The sequence below is a fragment of the Cyanistes caeruleus genome, chromosome 11 (genome assembly GCF_971803275.1).
Source record: "Cyanistes caeruleus chromosome 11, bCyaCae1.hap1.1, whole genome shotgun sequence".
Classification (NCBI taxonomy): domain Eukaryota; kingdom Metazoa; phylum Chordata; class Aves; order Passeriformes; family Paridae; genus Cyanistes; species Cyanistes caeruleus.
Window position 1 is genome coordinate 109,888 of NC_141711.1, and position 27,731 is coordinate 137,618.

Here is a 27,731-nt window from a genome sequence, read left to right on the forward strand (position 1 = left end):
GCAATTTGGTTAGGTTGTTTTTAGTAATGCTTAGGACTCATTGAATGGTTTTCAGTTTAGTAAGTTGTTGAGGTTTTTTTAAGCAGATTTGGTTGTGTTAGGTTTTATGTAGCTTTTTGTGTTTTGTTTTACATTTATGATGTGGTATGAATTATTAGTAAAAAGAGTGTAGTGGGGTTTTTTAGCTCCTCTTCAAATAAACTGGGTATAATTACTAATAAACTTTTAAAACATGTTACTGGGATTGGGATGTAGGGTAGGCCAAAGAAACAATAAACTAAAGCTATTTGGTACAAACTTCAGTACTTTTATAAAGTTTTTATCCATCATTATTACTGAGCTTAGCATAACAGCTATTTTAATCTGTGCTCTTTTACTGTGAAAGTTATGTAGTAGGGACAGTATTTGAGTTATTTTTGGATAAGAAAATAAACTTAGGGACAAGAAAGGCATTAAAACCTCAAAAAAGCTCAGAGACTAGAACAACATAAAGGCCTCCACCCTGAGAGACATGAATTAAGAAACACCATTACAAAGTCCTTTATCCCAACACACAGTAAGTACCAATACAACATAATTAGCATAGGTTTTCCTAACTCTTCTGAACCCCACATTGGGCAGCAAATAATAAAATGCTTAGAAAGCTAAGAAAAAACTCAAAGCGCCGCAGGATAACTTCACAGCTCCAGACATCTTGTGTTGATCTAGGAATATGTTCTAGACCCCAACTCCACCCTACATCACAAATTTCAAATTACAGGGGCCTGGGACTTGGCCTTTTACACCTACAGCCAGGCTGGGCAGCAGGGCAGAGCAGCTCCGGGACAACTACACCCAGACACCCGTGACACACCAGACAACAGACGAGGGGACACAATGGGGAGACAAAACTCTGGGCCACAAGAACGGCCGCAAGGACTGAGAGAATGCGGAACGAGATGAGCCGGGTGAGAATGAAGGCGAGCTGATGAAGCTCACAGAACCCGGGAGGAAGAAGATGCTGACGGAATGACAAACTCCAGGAACCGCCAAGACGGATGCCCAAGAATCTTATGGCAGCAATCCTCTACCTATCTTTGCGTTTCTTCAAGTCCTAAGCCGCAACAATGGATCCTCGCGGCGCACGGCTGTTGACACAGCTCGGAACAAGACATCTAAAAGACATCCGATCGGATGCTTTTCAAAAGAGACGCGATTCCGAGGCCGCTGAGAGCTGCCGAGCCGAGGAGCCCAGAGATTGGAGATGCTATAAGTGTGATGCTGGGGTTTCTGGCAAGCCCCCAGAAGAGATAGGGCAAGGCACGTACAACACAAGAGGCACAAAAGACACAGAAGGCACGACGGACAAGTGACACGACGCGCCCCGAGGCTGCTCTGTCCTGCACACCTCAGCACTGTGAACAAAAGTGAGGCTCTCCCACTGTGCGGCCTAAGGGGCCACAGCCTGGACCTCCCCGTCCCCAAAGCTGACTCAAAAATCCCAGGTCACATGTCCCGTCCCGGCACCCCGCTTTCATCCCCTCCGCGGGTCGTAGCCTTCGACTCAGCTCTCGCATGCCCGGTGGGGCGGATCCACACGAAGCGCCAAGGAAGGCCGCCTGGCTAGCCGGGAAGTTCCTGCCATCGCCAGGCTGTCGTCTCTCCGTCAGCTACAAAAAATCAAACAGAAAATCAGCAGCTGATCTTGCTGCGCAGGGCATCGGCCAAAACCCGACAATTCCGCTACTCACGGTGTCCTGCGAACGGCCGTGTCCTGAGGCCGCACGATACGGCCACGCCGGGACCAGACACCGTCGTCGCAGGGCGCGCCTGAGTTAAGAGAAAAAAAAGTGATGTGGCATTGCTGAAACTTGAACAGGCCCTCGCTCCTCCTCCCGACATCCCCAACTCACGGGAAGCCCTCGGCCCGTTCCTGAAGGCCACCCACACGGCCCCCCTTTACGTGGAAAAGGCTCCATCACGCGGTCCCTGTAACGCTTCCGCAGGGCTCACGAGAGCGGCGAAGCAGGCGTGCCGGCCGGCTGGTTGACGGGGTCTCGACGAAACGCGACTGGACCGCCTAAAGCACGCAAACAAGAAGGGACGCTTGGCGTCGCACCAGAAACTGAGAGCCCAGCGATAACAACAGCCTCCCTCCACCGGTCAACGCTCACCTTGCCCGCTTCACCTTGACTGCTGCTGGCCGGCTCTATTTCCTAAAAATAAAGACAAAGAGGAGACCTGTAACACAGTGACCGGTTCCAGTTGCCCTGCAAAGACAAACATTGACTTACCTTCTTGGGGGAACCCCCTTACCCTGGCTGGGGCTCTCGGCCACCGATTTCATCCATCCGCATCTGAAAGAAAGCTGAGACAAAAGTCAAAGTGCTGCAGGGGAACTTCACAGCTCCAGACATCTTGTGTTGATCTAGGAATATGTTCTAGACCCCAACTCCACCCTACATCACAAATTTCAAATTACAGGGGCCTGGGACTTGGTATTTTACACCTACAGCCAGGCTGGGCAGCAGGGCAGAGCAGCTCCGGGACAACTACACCCAGACACCCGTGACACACCAGACAACAGACGAGGGGACACAATGGGGAGACAAAACTCTGGGCCACAAGAACGGCCGCAAGGACTGAGAGAATGCGGAACGAGATGAGCCGGGTGAGAATGAAGGTGAGCTGATGAAGCTCACAGAACCCGGGAGGAAGAAGATGCTGACGGAATGACAAACTCCAGGAACCGCCAAGACGGATGCCCAAGAATCTTATGGCAGCAATCCTCTACCTATCTTTGCGTTTCTTCAAGTCCTAAGCCGCAACAATGGATCCTCGCGGCGCACGGCTGTTGACACAGCTCGGAACAAGACATCTAAAAGACATCCGATCGGATGCTTTTCAAAAGAGACGCGATTCCGAGGCCACTGAGAGCTGCCGAGCCGAGGAGCCCAGAGATTGGAGATGCTATAAGTGTGATGCTGGGGTTTCTGGCAAGCCCCCAGAAGAGATAGGGCAAGGCACGTACAACACAAGAGGCACAAAAGACACAGAAGGCACGACGGACAAGTGACACGACGTGCCCCGAGGCTGCTCTGTCCTGCACACCTCAGCACTGTGAACAAAAGTGAGGCTCTCCCACCGTGCGGCCTAAGGGGCCACAGCCTGGACCTCCCCGTCCCCAAAGCTGACTCAAAAATCCCAGGTCACATGTCCCGTCCCGGCACCCCGCTTTCATCCCCTCCGCGGGTCGTAGCCTTCGACTCAGCTCTCGCATGCCCGGTGGGGCGGATCCACACGAAGCGCCAAGGAAGGCCGCCTGGATAGCCGGGAAGTTCCTGCCATCGCCAGGCTGTCGTCTCTCCGTCAGCTACAAAAAATCAAACAGAAAATCAGCAGCTGATCTTGCTGCGCAGGGCATCGGCCAAAACCCGACAATTCCGCTACTCACGGTGTCCTGCGAACGGCCGTGTCCTGAGGCCGCACGATACGGCCACGCCGGGACCAGACACCGTCGTCGCAGGGCGCGCCTGAGTTAAGAGAAAAAAAAGTGATGTGGCATTGCTGAAACTTGAACAGGCCCTCGCTCCTCCTCCCGACATCCCCAACTCACGGGAAGCCCTCGGCCCGTTCCTGAAGGCCACCCACACGGCCCCCCTTTACGTGGAAAAGGCTCCATCACGCGGTCCCTGTAACGCTTCCGCAGGGCTCACGGGAGCGGCGAAGCAGGCGTGCCGGCCGGCTGGTTGACGGGGTCTCGACGAAACGCGACTGGACCGCCTAAAGCACGCAAACAAGAAGGGACGCTTGGCGTCGCACCAGAAACTGAGAGCCCAGCGATAACAACAGCCTCCCTCCACCGGTCAACGCTCACCTTGCCCGCTTCACCTTGACTGCTGCTGGCCGGCTCTATTTCCTAAAAATAAAGACAAAGAGGAGACCTGTAACACAGAGACCGGTTCCAGTTGCCCTGCAAAGACAAACATTGACTTACCTTCTTGGGGGAACCCCCTTACCCTGGCTGGGGCTCTCGGCCACCGATTTCATCCGTCCGCATCTGAAAGAAAGCTGAGACAAAAGTCAAAGTGCTGCAGGGGAACTTCACAGCTCCAGACATCTTGTGTTGATCTAGGAATATGTTCTAGACCCCAACTCCACCCTACATCACAAATTTCAAATTACAGGGGCCTGGGACTTGGCCTTTTACACCTACAGCCAGGCTGGGCAGCAGGGCAGAGCAGCTCCGGGACAACTACACCCAGACACCCGTGACACACCAGACAACAGACGAGGGGACACAATGGGGAGACAAAACTCTGGGCCACAAGAACGGCCGCAAGGACTGAGAGAATGCGGAACGAGATGAGCCGGGTGAGAATGAAGGCGAGCTGATGAAGCTCACAGAACCCGGGAGGAAGAAGATGCTGACGGAATGACAAACTCCAGGAACCGCCAAGACGGATGCCCAAGAATCTTATGGCAGCAATCCTCTACCTATCTTTGCGTTTCTTCAAGTCCTAAGCCGCAACAATGGATCCTCGCGGCGCACGGCTGTTGACACAGCTCGGAACAAGACATCTAAAAGACATCCGATCGGATGCTTTTCAAAAGAGACGCGATTCCGAGGCCACTGAGAGCTGCCGAGCCGAGGAGCCCAGAGATTGGAGATGCTATAAGTGTGATGCTGGGGTTTCTGGCAAGCCCCCAGAAGAGATAGGGCAAGGCACGTACAACACAAGAGGCACAAAAGACACAGAAGGCACGACGGACAAGTGACACGACGTGCCCCGAGGCTGCTCTGTCCTGCACACCTCAGCACTGTGAACAAAAGTGAGGCTCTCCCACCGTGCGGCCTAAGGGGCCACAGCCTGGACCTCCCCGTCCCCAAAGCTGACTCAAAAATCCCAGGTCACATGTCCCGTCCCGGCACCCCGCTTTCATCCCCTCCGCGGGTCGTAGCCTTCGACTCAGCTCTCGCATGCCCGGTGGGGCGGATCCACACGAAGCGCCAAGGAAGGCCGCCTGGCTAGCCGGGAAGTTCCTGCCATCGCCAGGCTGTCGTCTCTCCGTCAGCTACAACCAAGAAGACCAAATATCAATGCAGGATCTTAGTGGCACATCTGTGAAAATCCAGCACTTACCTTCTCTAGAGAATGCCCAGGTTCATGGGCTGCACACTTCACCCCACAGGGAGGCAGAGGCTTGCTTCACAGCAGTATTGGCTGACACAGCCAAATTACCACCACCGCAAGGAGGGGAGGAAGACTCTCCAGTCAGTGAGGGACAGGGAGCCCAGTGTACCCCAAGGATAGAAACCCCAGCTTATATGACACCAGCAGGCCCTAGCACTCACTATCGCTTCCTGGCTGGCCCTAGCACCAGGAAACTGCCTGCACCTCTCGTGGGTTCTGGCACTCTGCTGCTTTAGGGTTCCTGCCTGCAGCTGTCTCAAGGAAACGGGAGCGCTGTTAGAGCTACTGTTTAGGGTTTGAATAGTCCTGTACTCTACCTTATATCCCAACCTGTACCCCTTTTATTTTCACTGTTTGTCTCCAGCCCTCGAGCCCTTGACCTCTGAAGCCCTCCCTCAGCCTCTCTGTGTCACTGCCAAGCTGCCCCACTGAACCCTACAAACTTACAACCCTACGCTTGCAACCGAGGATGCTCCTTATCCATAGGCCCCAAGAGATGTCCCTTAGCCCGGACCAGGCAATCCACAGTTGCTCCCTACCCTACCTAAGTTTGGCCCTGAGACAGGGCAGAGGCTGACAGAGCCGAACTCTTTGCGGAGGCCAGGCACGAAGCCTTACCAACCGCCGCCTCGAGGAGGGGTGGGAGCAATCCCCGGCTGCGGAGGGACAGAGAGCCCAGGGTGGGGCGGGGCGGGAAACCCCCTGTTTCCCCAACCCTGCGGATCGTCCCCCCACTATCTCTTCCTGGCTGGCCCTAGCACCAGGAAACTGCCTGCACCTCTCGTGGGTTCTGGCACTCTGCTGCTTTAGGGTTCCTGCCTGCAGCTGTCTCAAGGAAACGGGAGCACTGTTAGGGCTGCTGTTTAGGGTTTGGGGTGGGGTACACCTGAACTCCACCTTACCTATACCCCTTCTTTTCACTGTTTGCTCAGCCTTTTTTTCTTGGAATTCATTTGACAGATTGAGGGCACCGGGGAGGGACTGCCATGATGAAATCAAAAGGGAAAAGGACAAAGATCACCCCTGCAACTCCACACTAGCTCAGCTGTTCAGGTGCTGCTTCCTGGCAAAAAGCTTTGTCCATCACCACCTCTTTTAAGCAGTACTCCAAGTCTAAGTGCATCCAGGTGCTCCCCCAGACCCTATGAGATGCTCTCACCGTCACTCCATCAGATGCCACTGGGAGCCCACCAGAAACTCCTCTCCTGCAGCAGTTCCATGCCAACATTGTTTTGCCACTCGTATTTGGCCCTGTAATAACAGCAAAATTGTTGCCCTCTGTCAAGTACATGTTGTTAGACACAGGTTTTTCCATGGCCATCTTTTCAAGAATGAGGTACCATCCCTGCTTGATTGCTAAATTATCGGTAAATTCTGGAAAACCTAAATAAGAAAAAAAAATCTAAGACACTGACGAGTTAATATGGGAACCTTTACATCACTAAACTAGTATGTCTTGAAATAAAGTGAATTCTTCCAAGCCTACTACAAAAATCATATTCCTAAAAATAACCAAAAAACAAACAGCATCAAATTCCCACCAATGTCATCAATAAAATCACAATACCTCCACCAACCAAGGGAAAAACATCTTAACCCCCTCAAAGACTCAACACTGAAACAGAACTCATCCTAACACTTCAACTAGCAATACTAAAATAAATTTTCATAACAAATATTCCCTCTATCCACATCACCAATACTACATAAAACAAATAAAGTACTCTCACCACAGTACCCCCGAATCAAAAACCTAAATTGCCCTAAAATCTTTAAAATAATCACAAATTAACCCCAAAATAAAAACTTTAATCTCACTAACAAAAAAACCCAAAACAGGCAACACAAACAAAACCAACACCGTACAACCAACTACCAGCAAAAACAGATGCTAGGCTCTTTCACTAACAGTTCTTATCACATCAGCAAAGTTAGACATAAATAAAAAACAACGCTATTGAACTCCACACAACAAATCACACCAACTATTAAAAAATAATCAGACCAACTCGCTAAACTCAAAACCATTCAACTAACCCTAAACATCAGCAGAAAAAAGCCCCAAAGCCCTACCTTTATGCTAATACCTAAATACTCACCAATACTCTATAAAAAAATTTAATAGCTCATTAAAAAAAACAATCTAAACTACTAAAAAATTAAAAAGCATCACCCCCAAAAATATACCTATAAAAATCCACCATATAAATGCCTGCCCCCAGAAATGAAACTAAGAAACACAACAGAAAGAAATCCAAACTCATCATCAACACCTAAACTAGAAAACACAACATTAAATAAATAGAACATATACATTATTATACACCAACTACAAACAAAATAAAATGATACAATCAATTACTAAGTCACCTTAAAACCAGTCAATAAAAAACTTTCAAAAATTGAAAACTGCATCTAACAAAAGCCACCTAATTAACACCCAAAACTGAGCTAACCAAACAAACCCTACCCAATCTGAACCCCAACATACAATAAACAAAACCCAGTAATACATATCAAAATCTATTTTAATTGATTCTACCTAAAATACAAACCCATTCATAGAATCATCTTTATTCAAAAAATAAATTTCACATAGTATACAACACAAACAAATCAAACAACACACTGTGTACCACCAAAAAAATCTAATATTGAATAAAAATCACATATAAATATCTCTGCTTACTAAATATTACCGCCACTATTTATATTTACCTGTATCTGCATAAAAGCATATTTAAATTTAATAAACATTAATTTGACCTCTAAGCCAAATATATACAATAAAAAATAAAATGTCCTTAAATTACATTATGTTATATCCTCATCATCCGCTTTATGCCCAAACATAAATTCTGTAACTTCAAAACTAAAAAAGAAAAAATTCTTTGAACATACAATCTGTATACAATACTAATACAGCCTCACTCAAATTGTCTCTCAACTCTACTGTCTAGCACAACAAAAAATGCATTTTTTACTTTTTCAAACTAATTTCTCATTTATTAGTGAATACAAAATAATTACCAGAACCATAACAACTACTTCTAAAACTATTCAACTTTACTCCAATCCAAAAACCCAAGCTACCACCAAAACACCCCACGGCTCAAAAAGATCAACGCCACAGCCCAATTCGAAAACCATCCAAACCACATGTGCAGAAAAACCTTCTAAAGCTCCTGCTCTTTTTTCCACAACAAAGAAATTATCTAACATTATTCATCCTTTTTTTCCTCTTACCTATGCCCTACTTATTAAAATAAACATTTTTTTTCACTTTTCCTCAAAAAAAAATTCCTTTAAAATCAATTAAAAAACAGACTGAAACCTGACTCCTATTAAGAAATACATTCATTTTAAAACGTTTTTGTCCCCGTTTGTCTCAAATCTTTCCAAAGTTTGGATCCTGTTCCAGTGCACCTGAACCAAATCAACCTGCTCTGGCTCTGGAAACATCAACACCAAACCCAGAGCACGAAGCACCTCGCTGTCCCTACCCTGCTGTCCCCCGGCCCTGCTCTCTCGCATCCTACGCTGCAGAGCGCTGGGAGCCAGGTTCTGCCCTGAGAATTGTCACATCCATTCCCTCAGACATTCCAGCTTCCACGGGGATATTGCGGGGACCCCCTGCTTTCCATTCTCTAGTACAGCACCAAGACAAAGCTCTCACTCGGCCCGCGTCTCCAGAAAATCACGTGCAAGGCTTAAATAAACCCCAAGGCTTGAGAAATACAGTCTGCCCAAAAAGCCCAGCTCTGCATCCAGGGGAAATGAGCACCACAAACAGATTCATGCACCCCAGATGCACGGGACGCTGTCAGCTCGGACCTGCAGTTAACTCGGCAATGGAAAAACCTGAGCTCGAAGCCCTCCTGTGAGGGTGCAAAAGGTATTGGACACAGTTTCTAGAAGGCGCCACATCGTTATTTAAAGGCACAGCTCGGCTAAAGAGCAACACCGACAAAGCCCCGAGACAAAAAGCCCCGAAGGTCGGGCTTTTCCCCCTCCCCTCCTCCCAGTGATTTCTGCCAGCGCACTCTGAAGCTGACAAGCCACAAGTGTTCCCCAGCGGCCCCCGCCGGGACTCGCTCCCGGGCTGGCGCTGCTCCAGGTGCGGGGGGACCGGGGAAACCACGCGAGCCCCGGCAGCGGCGGCACTCAGCACCCGGGGGCAGCCCCACGCTCCCGACCGGAAAGCGGCTCCTCCGGCAGGCGGGGGCAGCTCCGGCCCCGGGAGAGCTCGGCCCACCCAGCGGCACCGGGACCAGCCCAAAGGGGCCCCGGCGGTGCCCGAGCCCTGCGCCCGGAGTGGACAACGAGACCGGAACACAGCTCCACGCCGCGGCTCCCGCCTGCCGGCTCGGCAGAGCCTGCCTCTCCTCCACACGGCTCTGTCGCTCCCTGGCAAGAGGAAATCAAAAAGGAAAAGGAGAAAAGCCCCACTGCGAACTCGCACTGGCTTACTTGCTCCGATGCTGCTTCCAGACACAAAGGTTTCTCCCTCGGCACCTCCTTTAAGCAATGCTCCATGTCCAAACGCATCCAGCTGTTCTCCCAGATCCTATGAGATGGTCTCAGTATCATTCCATGAGGTACCCCCAGGGAAGCCCACCATAAACCCCTCTTCTGCAACTGCTCCGTGCCCAAGCAAAGTGAGAGAAACCCTCCCCCTAAAATAGCCCCAGGCAGGACCCACCCATTCTTTACCATAACTGCTCACACCTGGGGCTGCTCTGAGAGCTCATCAACCTCACTGCTCACACCTGGAGCTACTCTGAGCACTCATCAACCTCACAGTTCAGTTTGTGCTGTTGCCATCCTACGGGTGAGGGGAGGGGCAGAAGGAACTTGTTGCTCATTCCCTGGACAGCTCATTGTCTGCACCTGACACACTGGGGCACCAGGCTTTCCTTGCTATGGATGAGGACACCTCTCCTTCTCCTCGTGCCCAAGGCTGAAAATGGAATTCCACCTCCACAATTCCATGTGTTTGAGTTTCATAATTCCCAATGTAATTCCCCAGGGATCATAAGCTATCACCTCTAATTTTTCCTCTAGAATCACTGCTGACATGCCTTTCTGTGGAAGTGCTTGAGACATGGATGCAGAGTTCAGGGGCTTGTTTATGGCTTATCCTGACGAGCACAAATGAAATCCAAACACCCACAATTACAGGGAAATATGGATAAAGTTTATAAATACTCCTCTTCCCTCCAAATCCCTGGCAACCTCCCATTGACCTTTTACTCTTAACCTCTGAATTTTGACCTTTGTCTCTTGACTTTAGCTCTCTGAAGTTTGATTCCCTGATAATTGACCTTGAAGCACATAACCTTGGAAAATTAACCCATAACATTGGACCTTGGACCCTTTATTCTTGATCTTTGAACACTGACCATTCACATGTGACCCTTGAAGTTTGAATCCCTGATTTTCAATTTAACCATTGAACCCTGACCTTTTGCCCTTGACCTCAACCCTTTGACACTGTCACATCAATATTACTGACCTACAGTGACTTAAGCATATGAATGCTAACATAGTTATCTCACCCAGCCGTGTCAATCCCATTATCAGTCTCTATATCCCAGCCCCACAGTGATTTCAGCTCCAGTCCAAGTGACCCTTTCCCTGCCCCAGTGATTTCAGCTCTTGGCCCACAAGCTTTATTTGACTGCAAGCTCTCTTCTTCCAGCTCCAGATGCATGTTTCTCAAATGCTGCTGGCTGAAACTTCCCCAGCTTCAAGGAGCAGGATCTTCCTCCTTTCTCCAGCTCAGCAACATTTCAGATCCCATCCTAGGGCCTAGAAGCCCACCCCACAGTCAATGTCCCAGCCCCACAGTGATTTCAGCACCAGCGCTACAGTGCCTATCAAAGACGCAGGCAAAATCCTGGCACTGCCAGCATTTCAGCTCCCATGTTACAGTCCCCTTTTTTTGGCCCTACCCATCTTGTTTTATTTCCAGTCACAGGACCCAGCCCCAACATCCATATCACAGGCCTAGAGAGATTCCAGCACACAGATCCTACAGTGGTAATCACATTATCAATCCATATCACAGCCCCACATTGATTTCAGCACCAGTCCTACAGTGGCTATCACAGACGTAGACAAAATCCCAGCACTGCCAGCTTTTCAGCTCTCTTATTACAGTCCCCTGTTTTTGGCCCTGACTGTCTTGTTCTATTTCTAGTCACAGGACCCAGCCCCAACATCCATATCACAGGCCTACAGTGATTCCAGCACACAGATCCGACAGTGGCAATCCCATTAGCAGTCCCTATCCCAGCCCCACAGTGATTTCAGCACCAGCCCTACAGTGGCTATCACAGACGCAGGCAAAATCCCGGCATTGGCAGCTTTACAGGTCCCCTGTTACAGTGCCCTTTTTTGGCCTTACCCATCTTGTTCCATTGCTAGTCACAGGACCCAGCCCCAACATCCATATCACAGGCCTACAGTGATTCCAGCACACAGATCCTACAGTGGCAATCGCATTATCAGTCCCTATCCCAGCCTCACAGTGAATTCAGCTCTAGCCCTGGAGAGCCCTTCCCAGCCCCAGTGATTTCAGCTCCTGGCCCACAAGCTTTATTTCACTGCAAGCTCTCTTCTTCCAGCTCCACATCCGCTTCTTTTTCCCCCTCTCTGGTAGGTGAAGCTGCTCCAGTTTGAGATAAAGAGTCTTTTTTCTTGGTTCCAGCTCTGAGGTTTCACCTCCAGGCTGAGAAATGCCACTCCCACCCCATCCCAACCCCAAAGCAATCTTTACTGTATTTACAGCCTGCCCCGTTGTGTACCATTCTATGCTTGCTTCCCACATGTACAGTCACTATCCCCTCAGAACAGTGTTTGCAGCAGTCCCCATACCAGCCCCAGTGATTTCAGCTTCAGTCCCACAAGCTTTATTTGACTGCCAGCTCTTGTGCTGCGCTTCTGCCTCCTCATCTTCCCAGCAGTGCCACATTATGCTGCTTTCTGGCTCTCCAGGCAGGATTTCTGTTTTAGCTCTAGCTCTGTGGTTTGAGCTTAGCTCTTGAACCCACATTCCAACCCCAACCTGACCATCCTTACTGGAGGAACAGCTCTTCAAGGCCCTATCCCAGCCCTTACTCTGACTTCAGCTCCAGCCACGCAGTTTGCATCCCAGCTCCATATTCCTTATCCCAGCCCCACAACAGTTTTACCCTAAACCCTACCATGTTTCTGTCTGCTCCAGCTCTGCTTCCTCAGTTCCTGCTCTTCAGCTTCCCACTACTGGTGGCTGAAAGCTGCTCCTGCTTCTCACTGCAGCCCGGGGCTGTTGATAAGGCCACAAGTCAGTTATTATTATCACTTCAATGTCTCTAGATACTGTCCTACCCACCCTAATGGGAGCCCAACTTTGGGGCCACTTGAGGCCTCAAGCCCAACAGGTACCTTCCCCTTCCCCCTGGGTCTCAGCCCAGCACTTGTCCAAAGGCCCCCCCCTCAACCCCCGCAGGCAGAACCAGGGGCTGGGAATAGCCATTGGGCCCCTGCTCCCCCATCCCAAAAGGTGCCCTTGGGCTGGTTCTCAGGCCCTGGAGCCCTCCCAGCCCCCAGACCCTCAGACTCTCCTTGGTACCAGCAGACAGGGGCTGCTAATCCCCCAGGCACGTCCTGCAGGCCCTGAGCTGCAGCTCCATCCCCTTCCCCCATGGCATTTATCCAGCTCTAGCCTCAGTATTTCCATTGCCCCACATTGGTTTAGGCATGATTCCAGTGCCAAGGTCTTTATTCCACACCCTGGGGCTTTATGTCTCCACTGGTCCCACAATGGGTGTTTCAGCCCCAGCCCCACAATCTCTACTGAATTAACATCAGCTATCCAGCAAAAAAGCCCCTAAAGTAATTAATTTTAATAATTAATTAATAAATAATATTTAATTAATAATTAAATCATAAATAATAATGAACTAATAAATAAACAATATTTTATTAATTAATAATTTATATTTATTTAAGATTTTATTCATAATCAATAAATAATAATTGATAAATATTAGCTAACTAATATATGATAAATATTTAATTAAATAATTATTAATAGATATTTAATCAATATTTAATAGTATTAATAGATATTTAATCAATATTTAATAGTATTAAATAATTAGTAAATAACAAACTAATAAATATTAAATATTTAATTAAATAATGATTAACAAATAGTGTTTAATAATAGTAGATAATATTTAATCATTATTTATTAACACTTAGTTAAACGAATACATATAAGGATAACAATATATCTTGTTAAAAGTAATTATAATTAATAATAATTCTATTATTTTAATAAAATGAGCAAAACAAAGCAACGTAATAAAGAAAATCATTATTATTTTAAATAAAATCAAACTAAAATAATAAAAACGAAAAAAATCCAGCTTTATTCTCGATATTTTAAACATTATCTTCAATCCAGAAACTACAAAACAGCTCCTCTCTGTCCCGCAGAAGCAGCAGCTCGTCTCCCTGTGCCACTCCAGACCACGCACCCGCCTCCGGCCGCCTGAAAAGCCCAGGACGTGGCAGAAAGAATTGGCCACGACCGGCCCCACCGCCCCAGGACACCGCCGGCCCCCAGATGCTGGCCCCAGCAGACGCGGGCATGGCGCCCGACCTCACCGGCGCTCCCCAGTTCAGTGAGCGCAGGGGTCCCGTCCTGGCGCACCGGCGCTCCCTGGATCGCTCACGCCGCCGCTCGCCGCCACCGCCGCCCGCCGCCGCCTCTCTGCCGCTCGCCGCCGAACTAACGCCCGCACCCCTCCAGCTCACGCTATTTATAGCCCACGGCCGGCCAGCCCAGCCAATCACAGCCCGAGGCAGCGCCGGGCCCGCCAATCCCAGCCCGCCCGTTCCCGCCGCGCTCGCCTCCGCGACCCCCCGCTGTCCCCTCAGGCCCCGCTCCCGCGATCCCGCCCGCTCCCCCCCTTCTCCCCGTTTCTTTGGGCGAAGTTACGGCCGGGACCTGAACGGGGAGCCCCTGCCCACCCTTCCCGGGACCCAGCAGCACCTCTCGGGGCTGCGGCAGCTCGGCTCCGCCGGCTCCCAAAGCGACAGCGGCCGGAGCGGCACCCCAGCAAAACGGGGGAGCGGGAACGGGCCACGACTGAGCGGGCTGTGCTTGGCGGGACCGCGCCTGGATTCAAAGGGCGGCTGTGATTGGCCACCTAGAACCCTGACCTAGAACCCTGACCTAGAACCCTGACCTAGAACCATTACCTAGAACCCTGACCTAGAACCATAACCTAGAACCATAACCTAGAACCCTGATCTAGAACCATAACCTAGAACCCTGACCTAGAACCATAACCTAGAACCCTGATCTAGAACCGTAACCTAGAACCCTGACCTAGAACCGTGACCTAGAACCCTGACCTAGAACCATGACCTAGAACCATAACCTAGAACCCTGACCTAGAACCATAACCTAGAACCCTGACCTAGAACCATAACCTAGAACCCTGATCTAGAACCGTAACCTAGAACCCTGACCTAGAACCGTAACCTAGAACCCTGACCTAGAACCCTGACCTAGAACCAATCCACCAGGATTGGCGGAAGCTTTGAGGCTGCGGCCCATGGGAGCGCGAGGCGCTCAGTTGGGCGGAGCCAGGGGTGCTCGCAGGGTCCGCAGTCGCCCTGGGCCCCGCTCGCCAGACTCCCGTCCCCTTCTCCAGCCCTCTCTATTGCCCTGGTCCTGCCTAAAAGACCCCCGCAGAGCCTCTATCGGAGCGCCCCAGCGGCACTCGGGGCAGGGGGCGGGGAGGGGCGTAGCCGCCAGCTCGCCCGGGTGTGGTGCCAGCTCGCAAAGCTGAGATGGCAGCACGGAGCAGGGAGCGGCGGTGGGGAGGGCGTGCACAGCTCGCTGCGGGCTCTGAGCGCCTCTTCCCTCGCAGCGGTTCCTCTTCTGCGAGGACTTGGACTGCCCGATTAGGTGCTGGCCGAGGTAAACACCTTAGCAAAATACCTAAGTGCCCGCCCCTCTCCTGCTGCGGGTCCGCTGCTCACCGTCCTTCTCCCCGCAGTCCGTCTGTGAAGCTGAAACTGATCTGCCACCCGCCACTGCTGCTATTCTTAGCCGCCGGCCTGCACGGCCGCCGCTCCTTTTAGCGCCGTGTCCCTGCTCCCGGCCGTATCACTTTACACACTTAACGCTATTTCACCCCTCCCTGCTATTTACAGACACCGCCCCGCTCACTCCTCCCCAGGCTTGGCAGCCGCGGAACTGCCGTAGCTCCCACTGCCGCCTCCCCCCCGTCACCCAGTGGAGCGGGGCAGGGCCCCGGTCGGGGCACAGCGGCAGTACCGCTCTGTGCCCACAAGAGCTCAACATAACATAACTGACTCAAAGGCAGCTCACACAAGAAGGGAAAGAGGAAAGAATAAAACATCTGCGGAGCTCAAAAGCAGAAACTTTGTATCTGTGTGCACTAACATCCATGATTTTTTACATTTCCATTTTTTCTTTACATTTGACTTCATCCCCAACAGTTGTCTAAGAAATAATGTTATTAAATCTTTGTTTCTCTTGGTACACCGTGAGAACTTGGTGTTGCTCTGTATGTGTGGCTTTGGCCACGCTTGTGGACATGTAAAGTCAGTACTTGGAGTCTTCTGGACACATAATGGGCAAAGTGTGTCGGAGTGGATGAATTGCTGTTGTGTACATCTGTAGTGGTGCTGAGTTTTCCTTTGGTTAAGGAGACCTTAACCACGTTCACTGTGGGGAAAGCTGATGGACTCCTGACTGCAGGGCTGGGGTGATGGTGCTGCCTTCTGCATGCCTTTCCTTTGTGGACACAAACCAGTGGAAAAGCAAGGCCCTGAAGAAACCAGGATCCTCCTGAGAGGGCCACTCCGTTCCAGCAGCAGTGCTGAACACACTCCCCCTCCTCTCCCAGTCCTGGCCAGCGCTACAGCATGCAGGGGGAGCTGCCTGGGGAAAATGGAATCTTGGCCCTGCTCCACCAGGTACCAACCTCTTCCTCTGCTAGACAATGTGCCTTCACACAAAAGACGAGTCCCCAAAGGATGGGCCTTGCAGGCTCTTGCCTTGGAGTGGGAGCAGCTCCACCCTGCTTTTATTCTGGTGGCAGATTGCTTAATCCCAAGGTAGAGACTGGTGCTCCCAGGGTGAGCAGTCCCGGTGGAATGGCCAGGCCTCCCAGCCCTGCAGTTTAAAAAGGACCACAGACACACAGAGAGAGAACCATGGACAGGTGAGAAAGAAATGCTCCGTGAGGCGAGGCTGGCTTGAACAGCTGCATCCTGGGCATTGCTTTGTTGTCTCCCATCACCCAGCTCTGCAGCCAAGAGGCCCCTGTGGTCTGTAGCACCCGCTTGGTGCACATGGGACCGCTCGGGGAAGGCGGCCAGAGAAGAACGTACTGGGGACCCGGGTGCAGCAGCCACGTAGATATGCTGTGAGGTCCAGAGACACCGAGCGGTACGGCCAGCCCGGGTCACAGCCACGCTGGAAGGGGAGCGGGAGCTGAGAGTATGGGATGGGGTCATACTTTGTTCCAAGGCAGGTAAATTCCCCATCATTTTTCCTTGTTATTTTGAACTCTAACAGCATCAAACACTTTGTGCTTCTCTGCATTTAACATACAGTTTTCCAGCGAGTTGGCTGCTCACGGTTTTTCTCTGTTGCACCACAAAATTGGTTGTAAGATCTTTTGGATCAAATCCCAACATCTCCCTTTACTCATGGATTAGGAAGGAAAATGTTGAAATATCCTGAATTTCACCCCAAAAGCCTCCCAGGATTTCCTCCCAAAATCCCCCAATTTTCACCCCAAATCCCCAAATTTCAGCGCCAAAATCCCCCAGGGTTTCACCCCAAAATCCATCCTGAGAGTCCAGAGTTTCTGGAACCAGTCCGGTGGTTCTAGACTATTCTGCTGGACCCCGCTCGGTGCTGAGGTTCCGGATCACCCAGGACAGTCCAAAACACCGGGAGAACCTCAGCAGCCTTCAGGACCCTCGGGATGGATCCAGAACCTTCTGGAAGACACTCAGCACCCTCAGGATGGATCCAGGACCTCCTGGAAGATGCCCAGGACCCTCAGGATGGATCCAGCACCTTCTGGAAGGCACTCTGCAACATCGGGACACATCCTGCACCTTCGGGAAGGCACTCAGCACAATCGTGACGGATCCAGAACCTTCTGGAAGGCGTTCAGCACCCTCGGGATGGTGCTGAGCACCCTCAATACTCATCCTGCACCCTTGGGATGGTGCTGAGCACCCTCGGGACTCATCCTGCACTTTCGGGATGGTGCTGAGCACCCTCGGGACTCATCCTGCACCCTCGGGACTCATCCTGCACCCTCGGGATGGTGCTGAGCACTCTCGGGATGGTGCTGAGCACCTTCGGGACTCATCCTGCACCCTCGGGATGGTGCTGAGCACCTTCGGGACTCATCCTGCACCCTCGGGATGGTGCTGAGCAGCTTTGAAACTCATCCTGCACCCTCGAGACTCATCCTGCACCCTCGGGATGGTGCTGAGCACCCTCGGAATGGTGCTGAGCACTTTCGGGATGGTGCTGAGCACCCTCGGCACTCATCCTGCACCCTTGGGATGGTGCTCAGCACCATCCCGAGAGTGCTCAGCACCACCCCGAGGGTGCAGGATGAGTGCCGAGGGTGCAGGATGAGTCCCAATGGTGCTGAGCACCGTCCGGAGGGTGCTCAGCACCATCCCGAGGGTGCTCAGCACCATCCCGAGGGTGCAGGATGAGTCCCAAAGGTGCTCAGAACCATCCCGAGGGTGCTCAGCACCATCCCGAGGGTGAAGGATGAGTCCAGAACGTGCTCAGCACCATCCCGAGAGTGCTCAGCACCATCCCGAGGGTGCAGGATGAGTCCCAAAGGTGCTCAGCACCATCCCGAGGGTACTCAGCACCATCCCGAGGGTGCAGAATGAGTCCCAAAGGTGCTCAGAACCATCCCGAGGGTGCTCAGCACCATCCCGAGGGTGAAGGATGAGTCCAGAACGTGCTCAGCACCATCCCGAGGGTGCAGGATGAGTCCCAAAGGTGCTCAGAACCATCCCGAGGGTGCTCAGCACCATCCCGAGGGTGAAGGATGAGTCCAGAACGTGCTCAGCACCATCCCGAGAGTGCTCAGCACCATCCCGAGGGTGCTCAGCACCATCCCGAGGGTGCAGGATGAGTCCCAAAGGTGCTCAGAACCATCCCGAGGGTGCTCAGCACCATCCCGAGGGTGAAGGATGAGTCCCGAACGTGCTCAGCACCATCCCGAGGGCGCTCAGCACCATCCCGAGGGCGCTCAGCACCATCCCGAGGGTGCAGGATGAGTCCCGAGGGTGCTCAGCACCATCCCGAGGGTGCAGGATGAGTCCCCAGGGTGCTCATGACGCGGGGACATGAAGACGCATGGCGGGGACTGGACAGTGGCTGGGCTGGGCGGTGGCAGAGGCGACGCGGGTGTCAGCAGTTGTAGAGCCGGGGTCCCGTGCCTGTTCTCTTTCTCCCCCTCGGCTGTTTGAGAGGCTGGCACGGGGGGGTGGCACGGGGGGCCCGGGCGGCGGCAGGAGCATCGGCGATAGAAGCGGTGACTGCGCATGCGTGGATGATGTCAGCGCCGCAGGGCATCATGGGGGAGTGGTGGACGGCAGCGCGTATTTCGGATCGGCCCGCGCCGCACAGAATAGTGGCGCTGGGCGGCACGGAGGGGGTGTAGGGGAGCTGAGCTGCGGGAACCGCGATGCCGAGGGCGGGCGGAGTGGCGCAGCCGAGAACCACGGTGTTGGCGGGGGAAGGCGGGACCGCGGGGACCGCGGCGCCGGGGGCCGGCGGAGCCGCAGCGGCGCCGGGGCCCATAGCCATAACGGGGACGGTGGAACGGGGCGGGACCGCAGCATCGGGGGAAGCTCGGACGGCAGGGGGGGGGGGGGGGCAAAAGCGGGGGGCGGTGGGACGGGGAAGGCGGGGCGAGGGGTGGGAGCGGATCGTGCCGGGATTGGGGTAGGGGGAACGGGGGCCGCGTGCTCGGGGGGCGGGGGCACACCGGTCCGAGCGGGCAGGAAGGGAGGGGAGCCGGCGGGGACCGAGGGTACGGGGGCCGCGTGCTCGGGTGTAGGGGTGGGAAAGACGGAGGTCGCGGGGTACGGGCGGCTGCTCGCGCCTTGTGTATTCGCAGCACACATTTCTACCAGTGCTCTGCAGGCTGGGAGGAGTTTAGCGGCTGCCATATCTCGGCGGGAAATGTTATTAAAAAGCTTATGACCGACTGTGTCCCAGAAATCTCTTGTAAAAAATTCTGAGTGTTTTGCGTTTGGGAAATTAACTAGAGTCCAGGTTAGGAGGTTTTTAGTTCTCGTTTAGGCAAATTACTTTGGCTGGCTTTCAGTAAGAATTTTAGTTGCTTCTACAGCTTTTTCTCTGGGCTTGAACAGTTCTGACCCATGATAGACTGGTTTGTGACTCACCTCCTATTTAACTGATGTTGGCTCGTCTCTCAGAGCTCGGGCGATGGGTGCTGCTCCTCCATTATTGTTTGTGATTAAACGGGGGAATCCCCTTTGACCTGTGATTTTGAGGGTACCGATGGGAGGAAAACCTGCCTTTTCCAGGGTGTTAGGTAGATCGGTTGACAGGGAATCCTTGTGTTCTATTTTAACCGGAAGGGGAAGAATATTGTTGCCGTGTCGTGTTTGATTTGAGGGTACCTCCCCCATTTGCATTATCCTGAGGTTTATCCTTTTGCCCCCTTACACCCCTGCACGGGAGCACTCCTGGCATTCCCCGGGGAATTGCTGAGGTGCAGCGGGAATTTGGCGGCCGGGCAGCTGCCAGGGAGCGGCAGAGCCGTGCGGAAGCGGGGCGGGCTGTGCCGGGCCGCCAGGCGGGAGCCGCGGAGCTGTGTCCGTCCTGGCCGCTCTGCCCGCTCCGGGCGTGGGGCTCCGGCACGGCCGGGGCCCCTTCGGGCCGGTCCCGGTGCCGCTGGGCGGGCCGGGCACTCCCGGGGCCGCCCCCGCCCGCCGGAGGAGCCGCTTTCCGGACGGGAGCCGCGCTCCGTCCGGGGCCGGGAGCGCGGGGCCGCCCCCGGGTGCCGAGTGCCGCCGCTGCGGCAATTTTTTTGTATCCACTAATCGACGAGAAGTTATTTTTAAAAAGTAAAAAATGTATTTTTTTGTTGTCTGTGTTAGATAATAGACTTGAGAGAGAATTTGGGTGAGGCTGTATTGTATTGTATATAGATTTTATGTTCGAAGATTTTTTTTTTTTAGTTTTGAAGTGAGAGAATTTATGTTTGGGCAAATAGCAAACGATAGGGGATATCCTATAATGTAATTTTAGAACATTTTATTTTTTGTTGTTTATATTTGGCTTAATGCTCCAAGTAATGTATTTTAATTGTAGATATACTTTTATGTAGATACAGTTAAATATAGTGGTCGTAATATTTAGTAAGTAGAGGTGGTTTTTACTCAATATTTATTGCATTATTTATTTACTTTATTCAATATTAGATTTTTTGGTGGTACATAGTGTGTTTTTTTATTGTGTTGTATATTATGTGAAATTTGGTTTTTGAGTAAAGATAATTTGATGAATAGGTTTGTTTGTATTTTAGGTAGAATCAATTAAAATAGATTTTGATCTGTATTGTTGGGATTTTAGTTTTGTTTACAGTATGTAGGGGTTCAAATTGGGCATTGTTTGTTTGGTTAGCCGAGTTTTGGGTGTTAATTAGGTGGCTTTTGTTAGATGCAGTTGTTAATGATCTGAAGTTTTTTATCTAGTGGTTTTAAGGTGATTTTTAGTAATTGATTATTTTATTTTGTTTGTAGTGGCGTATATTACCGGATCTCTTTTACTTATTTCATGTTGTGTTTTTTAGTTTGGGGGTTGATGGTACATTTGGATTTCTTTACGTTGTGATGTTTATTATTATTTTTATTTTTGGGGACATGGGCATTTGTACGGTGGATTTCTATAGGTATTTTTGGGGGGGTGGTGATATTTTTCAATTTCTTAGTAGTTTAGATGGGTATTTTTTGTTTTTAATTAGCTTTAATTTTTTTTATTTATCGAATATCAGTAACTATCCTTGAAGAGGATCTTTGTTGGCCATTTTACCCCTTTTCTATCTTAGTGCACGTAGCTCTTTGTACCTTGGAATGCTGATAAGAAAAAATAAACAACTGAGACCGAACAAGAGAAAACTGCCTCCCTCTCGTCAGTCTTCAGTTCAAAGGGAAAAAGAACCCAAATCCAAAAGTCTTTTAATGAGACAAATGGCTCCCAAACTTGGGGCACCTTGAACTGAAGGCTCCTTTTCGGGGAAAGAAAAAAAAAAAAAAGAGGAGGAAAAAAAAAAAAAAAAAAGAGAGAAAAAAAAAAGAGAGAGAAGACAGCAGAAAGCTGGAAAACTCCCTGGAAAGGGGAAAAAGAAGATCTCGGTAATCTCGATGCTGGTGAGAGCGGACAAGCCAAGCCAGACGTCTGTGAGCTGTGGAATGGATCACGGATAGAGGAGCTGAGAGAAAGCTGACCCTGGGGTCAGGTAAGCCATCAAAAGGGAGCAAAAATATGGGAAACGTGTCCAAACCTGAGGGGGAGGTTTTGGCTATCTTGGAAGCTATGGTAAAGGAGCACCCGATCTCTGTATCCACGGAGGAGCTTAAAAGCCTTCTATCCTGGGTACGGGTAGAATTCCCTAACGTGGATTCAGAGAAAATTTTTACCCCAAGCCTGTGGGAGAAGATAAACGTGAGAGTATATGAAAGAAACACTCTTAGAGACCAGGCAGCGACTAAACTGCTAACGGCTTCTGCAGTGACTTATGAAGTCATCGCCAGTAAATGGGAATCTGAAACTCAGGCAAGGGACACTATGGGCCCAGAAAAACAGAAGGCTTTGTTTCAGTCAGATGCGGAATGCTTGTTACTGCACGCTGTAAAGTCTGTGGCAGCCTTCCTGAATTCTACCGTAGCAAAGGGAATGTCTAAGCCTGTTGAAAGCCCAGAGAAACAACTGTACAGAGATGAGGAAGCGATTCTAAAACGCGGGCAGAATCTGCAAAAAGGGGCCTTGGAGCTTTTGCAAGAGTGTCTGAGTTCTTTTGGAGCTGAGTTCTTTTGCCAGAGCAGCTCGGGACCTCCACGGGCACGGCGGCCCCTGCGCCCCGCCTGCCAGGAGTAGGCTTGGAGCCACAGCTGTCAGTCAAAGTGACGTCACAATCACGCAACCACAGCCGCAGCTCCAGACCCCGCCTGCGGCACCGCCCCCAGGCGCTGCAGCGCCGCTTTTCAAATTGAATTGGCTTTGCAATACAGCTGCAGCACAGCAACAACAGCTGGGAAAAACAACAGCTTCACCACAGCAGATGGATTCACTGGATACCACACAAAGCCAAGAGTCTTTTGAGCACAGCCGTGCTAATGCAGTTCTTTCAGTCTACAAATCCTCCCACAGACATGGACTCGGGGTTATGGGACATGTCAATACAAAATCCAGTATCTCTGGAATGGTTTCAGAAAAATAGCCGAAAAGCAAAAATCAAAAGCATTGTAAGATGCATTATTGGCTAACCTGCAAATTATTGCAGTCGGTTAAGCTTCAGAGAGAAGCCCTTATTGAAGTGCCTTCAAAAATGGATCAAAAAGTTTAAAAATGTTGCATAATAGAATATATATAGATGATGTATTTCTAATAATACCTGCTGGTTTTGTTTTTACAGAATAACATAGAAAATTATATTTATGCATCCCAAGAAATTTGGAATATTTTAGTTCAGTTTCAGTATTCTCAATACATGGAGTTTTTGAAAATGTTATCTTCTCTATACATCTACTAATAATATAATATTGTATATTCTCTATATTATTGTATATTATAGAGTGATCAAGCATTATTACTGTAGTTACAGTTAATTTCTGCAAGATGCATTTCCTTAAAATTGAGTTGAAAGATCATATGATAAACCCTACAGAAAAAAGATTTAATGACAGGTTTCTTTCATTTTTAAGCTTTCCTTTCATTTGAATAAGTGTATTGTGGATTTAGTTCAATACAGCTTCAGTAATCTCATAGTCATGTTAACCATATATTACCCATTTGCTTGGGGTTTTTTTACAATTTTAATAAATTTTAATGTTAGTTTTTTTGTTAAAAAAACCAAAAACATGTATAAGAACATATATACCAATTTGGATTTTAAATTTTAGTTAAAAAGTTAGACTTAATGTTTCTGAAAAGTACTACAAAAACTGAAATAGCTGTGACAGAACGCTGGTGAACACCTGCTTGTGAATGGAGGTGAATGCAGTCTGTGACACCTTGATTTCGTTAGAGGTTCTATTGTTTGTTATAATCTCTGCAGTTTTGGTTTTCTGTAAGTTGCACGAAAAATAGTGATTGTTATTTACAAAAAATTTAAAAGTTTTTCACTTTAATTCTTTTTTAGTCACTAAGATGTGAATGTTTTAAAAATATTATCTTGATTTTTTCAGACACTGATGACATATTCATTGTATAATGTAAATTTATAAATTTCTATGATGAGCATTATTTATAACGTATCATTGTATTTACAACCAGCTTTATACATATTTTGATATATCTTTGTGTAATTACCTTTTAGACATGTGTCATTTGAGATTTTTTTTGTTTTCTAACTACAGATGCATCTTGGTAAATAAGTTATGCAGCTGCTTCTATACAGAGTTTTTTTTGTGTTAGTTTTTACTCTTTTCCTTGTTTAAGAAGATTTGCATTTGCCTAATTCAATGTAACTTTATTATTTTAGTTTCCAGGATTCTAAGAAAATGTGTCATAGTTGAAAGTTAAGTGTTATGAAAGAAGCTTCAGATTAAATTAACTGCTGAATGGTTAAATTAGTCAATTACCTAAGACATCTGATCATTTGTTTTGTACAAATGCCTTTTAAAAGTTTACAGTGTTTTAAGCATCTTATAGCTACTATTTTTAAACCCCTTGCTTTGAAAATTACTTAAGTGGCATCTTTCCAGATGAGGCCTAAGGCTCTGGCCAAACCTTGACTTTACCTGGATAGAAAATTTACCAATAAAGCCAGAAGTTTTCTGCATCAAAACTATATTCAAGTCAATTTAACTTGACAATTAGTGAATTATAATAGAGCAGCTAGATTTTACAGTGGGCTTGTAAAATTGTTATCCGGACATGATTTTCCAATCTTCCATTGATTTATCAGCTGTGGCAAACTCTGGGATGAGAGTATATGTTTAGTATATTTAGCAATTTATATTACAAATTATTTAAACATCACATAATATTAATTATGCATCTTCTTAATAAGTTTTTGATTTCTGTAAAAGTGTTATTTCCTGTATGTGTATACATGTGCAAGTGTTTTAATTTGATAGTTTTTCATTGTCGTAACAAAAAAAAACCAAATACCTTACTTAATTACAAAAAAAGGGGGAGGAACCAAGGCTATGCCTCAGAAGTATAAAAACCTTATATATCTTAAATTTTTGGAAAAAGTGTAAAGATCTTATAGCTATCACAAATAATTCCTGAACAGTCCTTTTTAAATAAGTCTGTTACAAAGCCAATTCCATCAATTATCAGGTATTCTTCTAACAGTACTCAAGCAAAGTTGCGAGAGAGTTCTTTGGCTCTAGTCAAAGGGTCAGAAGCAAGAAGATTAAAAATTCATTTCAATTAATAATTTGGAAGAAAGTGTATATTTGTGTATTCACAGGTTCAAAGCAGAAGTAACTTCCTAGCGAAGAACACGGAAACCCTTCAGCTGCAGAGACAAGCAGACAGCCCAAAGAGCAGAAGAACGAGCACGCAGATGTGAACCGTATCGAGACCACAGTTGACAGCTGAACAGCTTAGATCCCACATGCAAGAGCAATGGACTTTGGGTTCCAAGTGAAAGAGTGGGAAAATTAATATTGTAAAGCCTCATTTGTTAAAACATGAGTGAAGGAAAAATAACCCTTCTTGAAAAGTAATCCAATAAAAGGTTTGGGTTGATTGTTTTTATTGTTTTTTTTTTAAAAAAAAGAGGGGCAGATGTTGGAGTCTGAGATACAGACTGTGTGCCCTTGTTTCTAATATTTAGTTCTAGGATTCAAGGAAACACTGAATTTCATATAATATGAAGTTCATGAGCATGTTTTCATGGTGATACATGAAAACAAATGCTAAAGTTAAATAGGAAAAGTGTAAGTGTGTAAATTAGAAAGTTTTTTAAATCACTGGGTGAAAAAGTAGTTTAGAAAACAAGAGACAAGATGGAGGATTTAGGGTGTTGTCTCTTATCCTTCTTCTTTCTTCTTCATGTTCTTCTCCTAGGGGTTTTTGGGTAGTAGTAGGTGATTGGGTAGAAAATGCCGCAGTGCGGCACAGAGGTGTTGGGTCATTGGGTCACTAAGAAAAATAATTTAGTTGGCATCTGTTAATTGGGTAAATGGACATATAAAAGACCTTGAAGACGATATTTGTTGGCCATTTTACCCCTTTTCTATCTTAGTGCACGTAGCTCTTTGTACCTTGTAATGCTGATAAGAAAAAATAAACAACTGAGACTGAACAAGAGAAAACTGCCTCCCTCTCGTCAATCTTCAGTTCAAAGGGAAAAAAGAACCCAAATCCTAAAGTCCTTTAATGAGACACTCTGCCATGCAACAGAAACTGGAGTGCCAAATCTTCCTAGGCAATAATTCCTCTCCTTGACCAAATCAATCCTCAACTGGCACGTGGCAGCTGAACTTTACACCCACGTGTGGTGCTAAATACAAGAAGAAATTGGAGTTTCCTTCACTGAAATGAGGGCAACAAAGATCTGGCCCTCACAACCGGTCAGGCACACCTCGGCAGACTCTGTTAGCTCGTGTCAGGCAGGGAGAAGGTGCACGAGGAACGCGTGTGTTCGCCTCGCCACGAGCGGAAGCGTCGCTCACGTGTACCTTGCAACGTGCCCTGCAGCGCACGGCCAGGAATGCACTAATGAATTATTTGTTATGGGGAAGAAAGAGACTGTTAAGGACTTTACCTTCATCTGTGTCCAGTCCTCCTTGTACTGAGTCCTTTCTGCCTCGTCGGTGGATTGAAGGTATTTCTTCCTAGACTCATCTCCCACCACGCGGAGAGATCAATTCCTGTCCCTTGCCAATACCTACCGTAAAAACCAGAACAACTCCACAGGTTTTTGGTTTCTGCACCCAGCCCTCCCAGGGAATTTCCTGGCAGCTCGGGGTCCCCTCTGGGCAAGGGTACCCAGCACGAGCCCTCCCCATTCCCCGCTCACCTTGCTCCTCCAGCACAGTGTGTCCCTCCCTCTGGCGGGGACCTCGGCGTGACCCAAGGGACACGGGAGCCCCCCAGTCTCCATCCCATCCCCCTCAGCCTTTGCTCTTCCCCCCCAAAGAAGGCACAGAACAACTCCAACTGCCCCGGACAGCAGCACCTTGCTTTATTGGAACTCTGTCCAGGTATAGACCCCTCCCAAAAAGGAGCTTTGCTGCAACAAGAAAGGGGGACAGGTCCCAGAAATCCCTCCCCAGAACCCCCAGGCACAGGCCAGAGGCAGAAAGAGGGAGTGGTGGCAGAGAGGACAGAGGAACGGCACGGCCCGGCTCGCCCCTCCCCGGCCCGCTTCGGCTCGGCCCTCCCGGCCCGCTTCGGCTCGGCCCAGCCGGCTCGCTTCAGCTCGGATTTCTTTCTGATACTTCATCTAAACCCGCCTTCCTTCATCCTAAGGCCATTCCCCTTGTCTATTGTGAGAAATCCCTCTCCCTTAGGCTATAAGCCGTTTGCACATTCCACCCCAAAGAAGTGTTCCAGGGGCTCTCGGGGGCCCTTTACCGGCCTTGTCCTCAGCGCCTTTCTCGGGAACCCCCGACTCCCCCGGGACTGTGCGCAGCCAGCACCGGCGCTCCCCACCTGCACTCGCCGGGGAGCTTGGAGACCTTCCTTCCGCTCCGGCTCCACGGCGGCGCTGCCGGCCGGAGCTGCAGCGGGAGGGAGGGAGGGAAGGAGGGATGGCGGCAGTGCCCGTCTCTGCCTTTTGTGATGCTGGCCCATTCCAAGGGGATAAATTAACTTCACGTGGAGCTTTTGCTGCTGTTCTTTCTCGTGTGCTGAAATGCAACAGAGTCTTTGTCACTTTACACATTCGAAATAGACGTTTTTCCGTTCGGCCGAGCTCGGCTTGGTACAGCTGAACACGGTTACGTTCGGACACGTTCAAATAAACTCGGCTAAAGTCGGCTAAACTCGTCTCGGTTGTTCCTTTCGATCAAACTCATCTCAGTTGGGTAAATCTCGGCCGCGTTCGGCTCTTCGGTTAAACTCGTCAATTATCGGACACACTCGGCTATTATCGGCCCTTCGGGTAACCTCGGCTATTGTCGGTAGACCTCGGTCATTGCCGGACACGCTCGGCTATTTTCGGCTCTTCGGGTAACCTCGGCTATTGTCGTACACCTCGCAGCAAATTTCCAAGGACGTTGTCAGAACACACTGCATCTCTATAAATGTTCATACTTTGT

The 27,731-nt window shown here is 49.3% G+C and overlaps 2 long non-coding RNA genes across 4 annotated transcripts; one reads left to right on the forward strand and one right to left on the reverse strand.

Moving 5' to 3' along the window:
• Positions 1–286: 286 nt before the first annotated feature.
• LOC147650923 (uncharacterized) lies at positions 287–13,973 on the reverse strand. 3 transcript variants are annotated; one of them, XR_015274845.1, is made up of 13 exons: positions 13,833–13,973; positions 12,383–12,483; positions 9,645–9,741; positions 6,334–6,425; positions 3,999–5,055; positions 3,857–3,898; positions 3,596–3,762; positions 3,434–3,512; positions 2,274–3,352; positions 2,154–2,195; positions 1,893–2,059; positions 1,731–1,809; positions 287–1,649 (listed from the first exon to the last, which is right to left on the reverse strand). It is a non-coding gene; the product is annotated as an uncharacterized LOC147650923 (long non-coding RNA). The 3 variants fall into 3 exon arrangements; XR_015274844.1 differs by lacking the exons at positions 12,383–12,483; positions 13,833–13,973 and having other exon boundaries at positions 9,645–9,829; XR_015274843.1 differs by lacking the exons at positions 12,383–12,483; positions 13,833–13,973 and having other exon boundaries at positions 2,296–3,352; positions 3,977–5,055; positions 9,645–9,829.
• Positions 13,974–19,225: 5,252 nt separating this feature from the next.
• LOC147650924 (uncharacterized) lies at positions 19,226–25,217 on the forward strand. Its single transcript, XR_015274846.1, has 2 exons — positions 19,226–19,291; positions 21,338–25,217. It is a non-coding gene; the product is annotated as an uncharacterized LOC147650924 (long non-coding RNA).
• Positions 25,218–27,731: the final 2,514 nt, after the last annotated feature.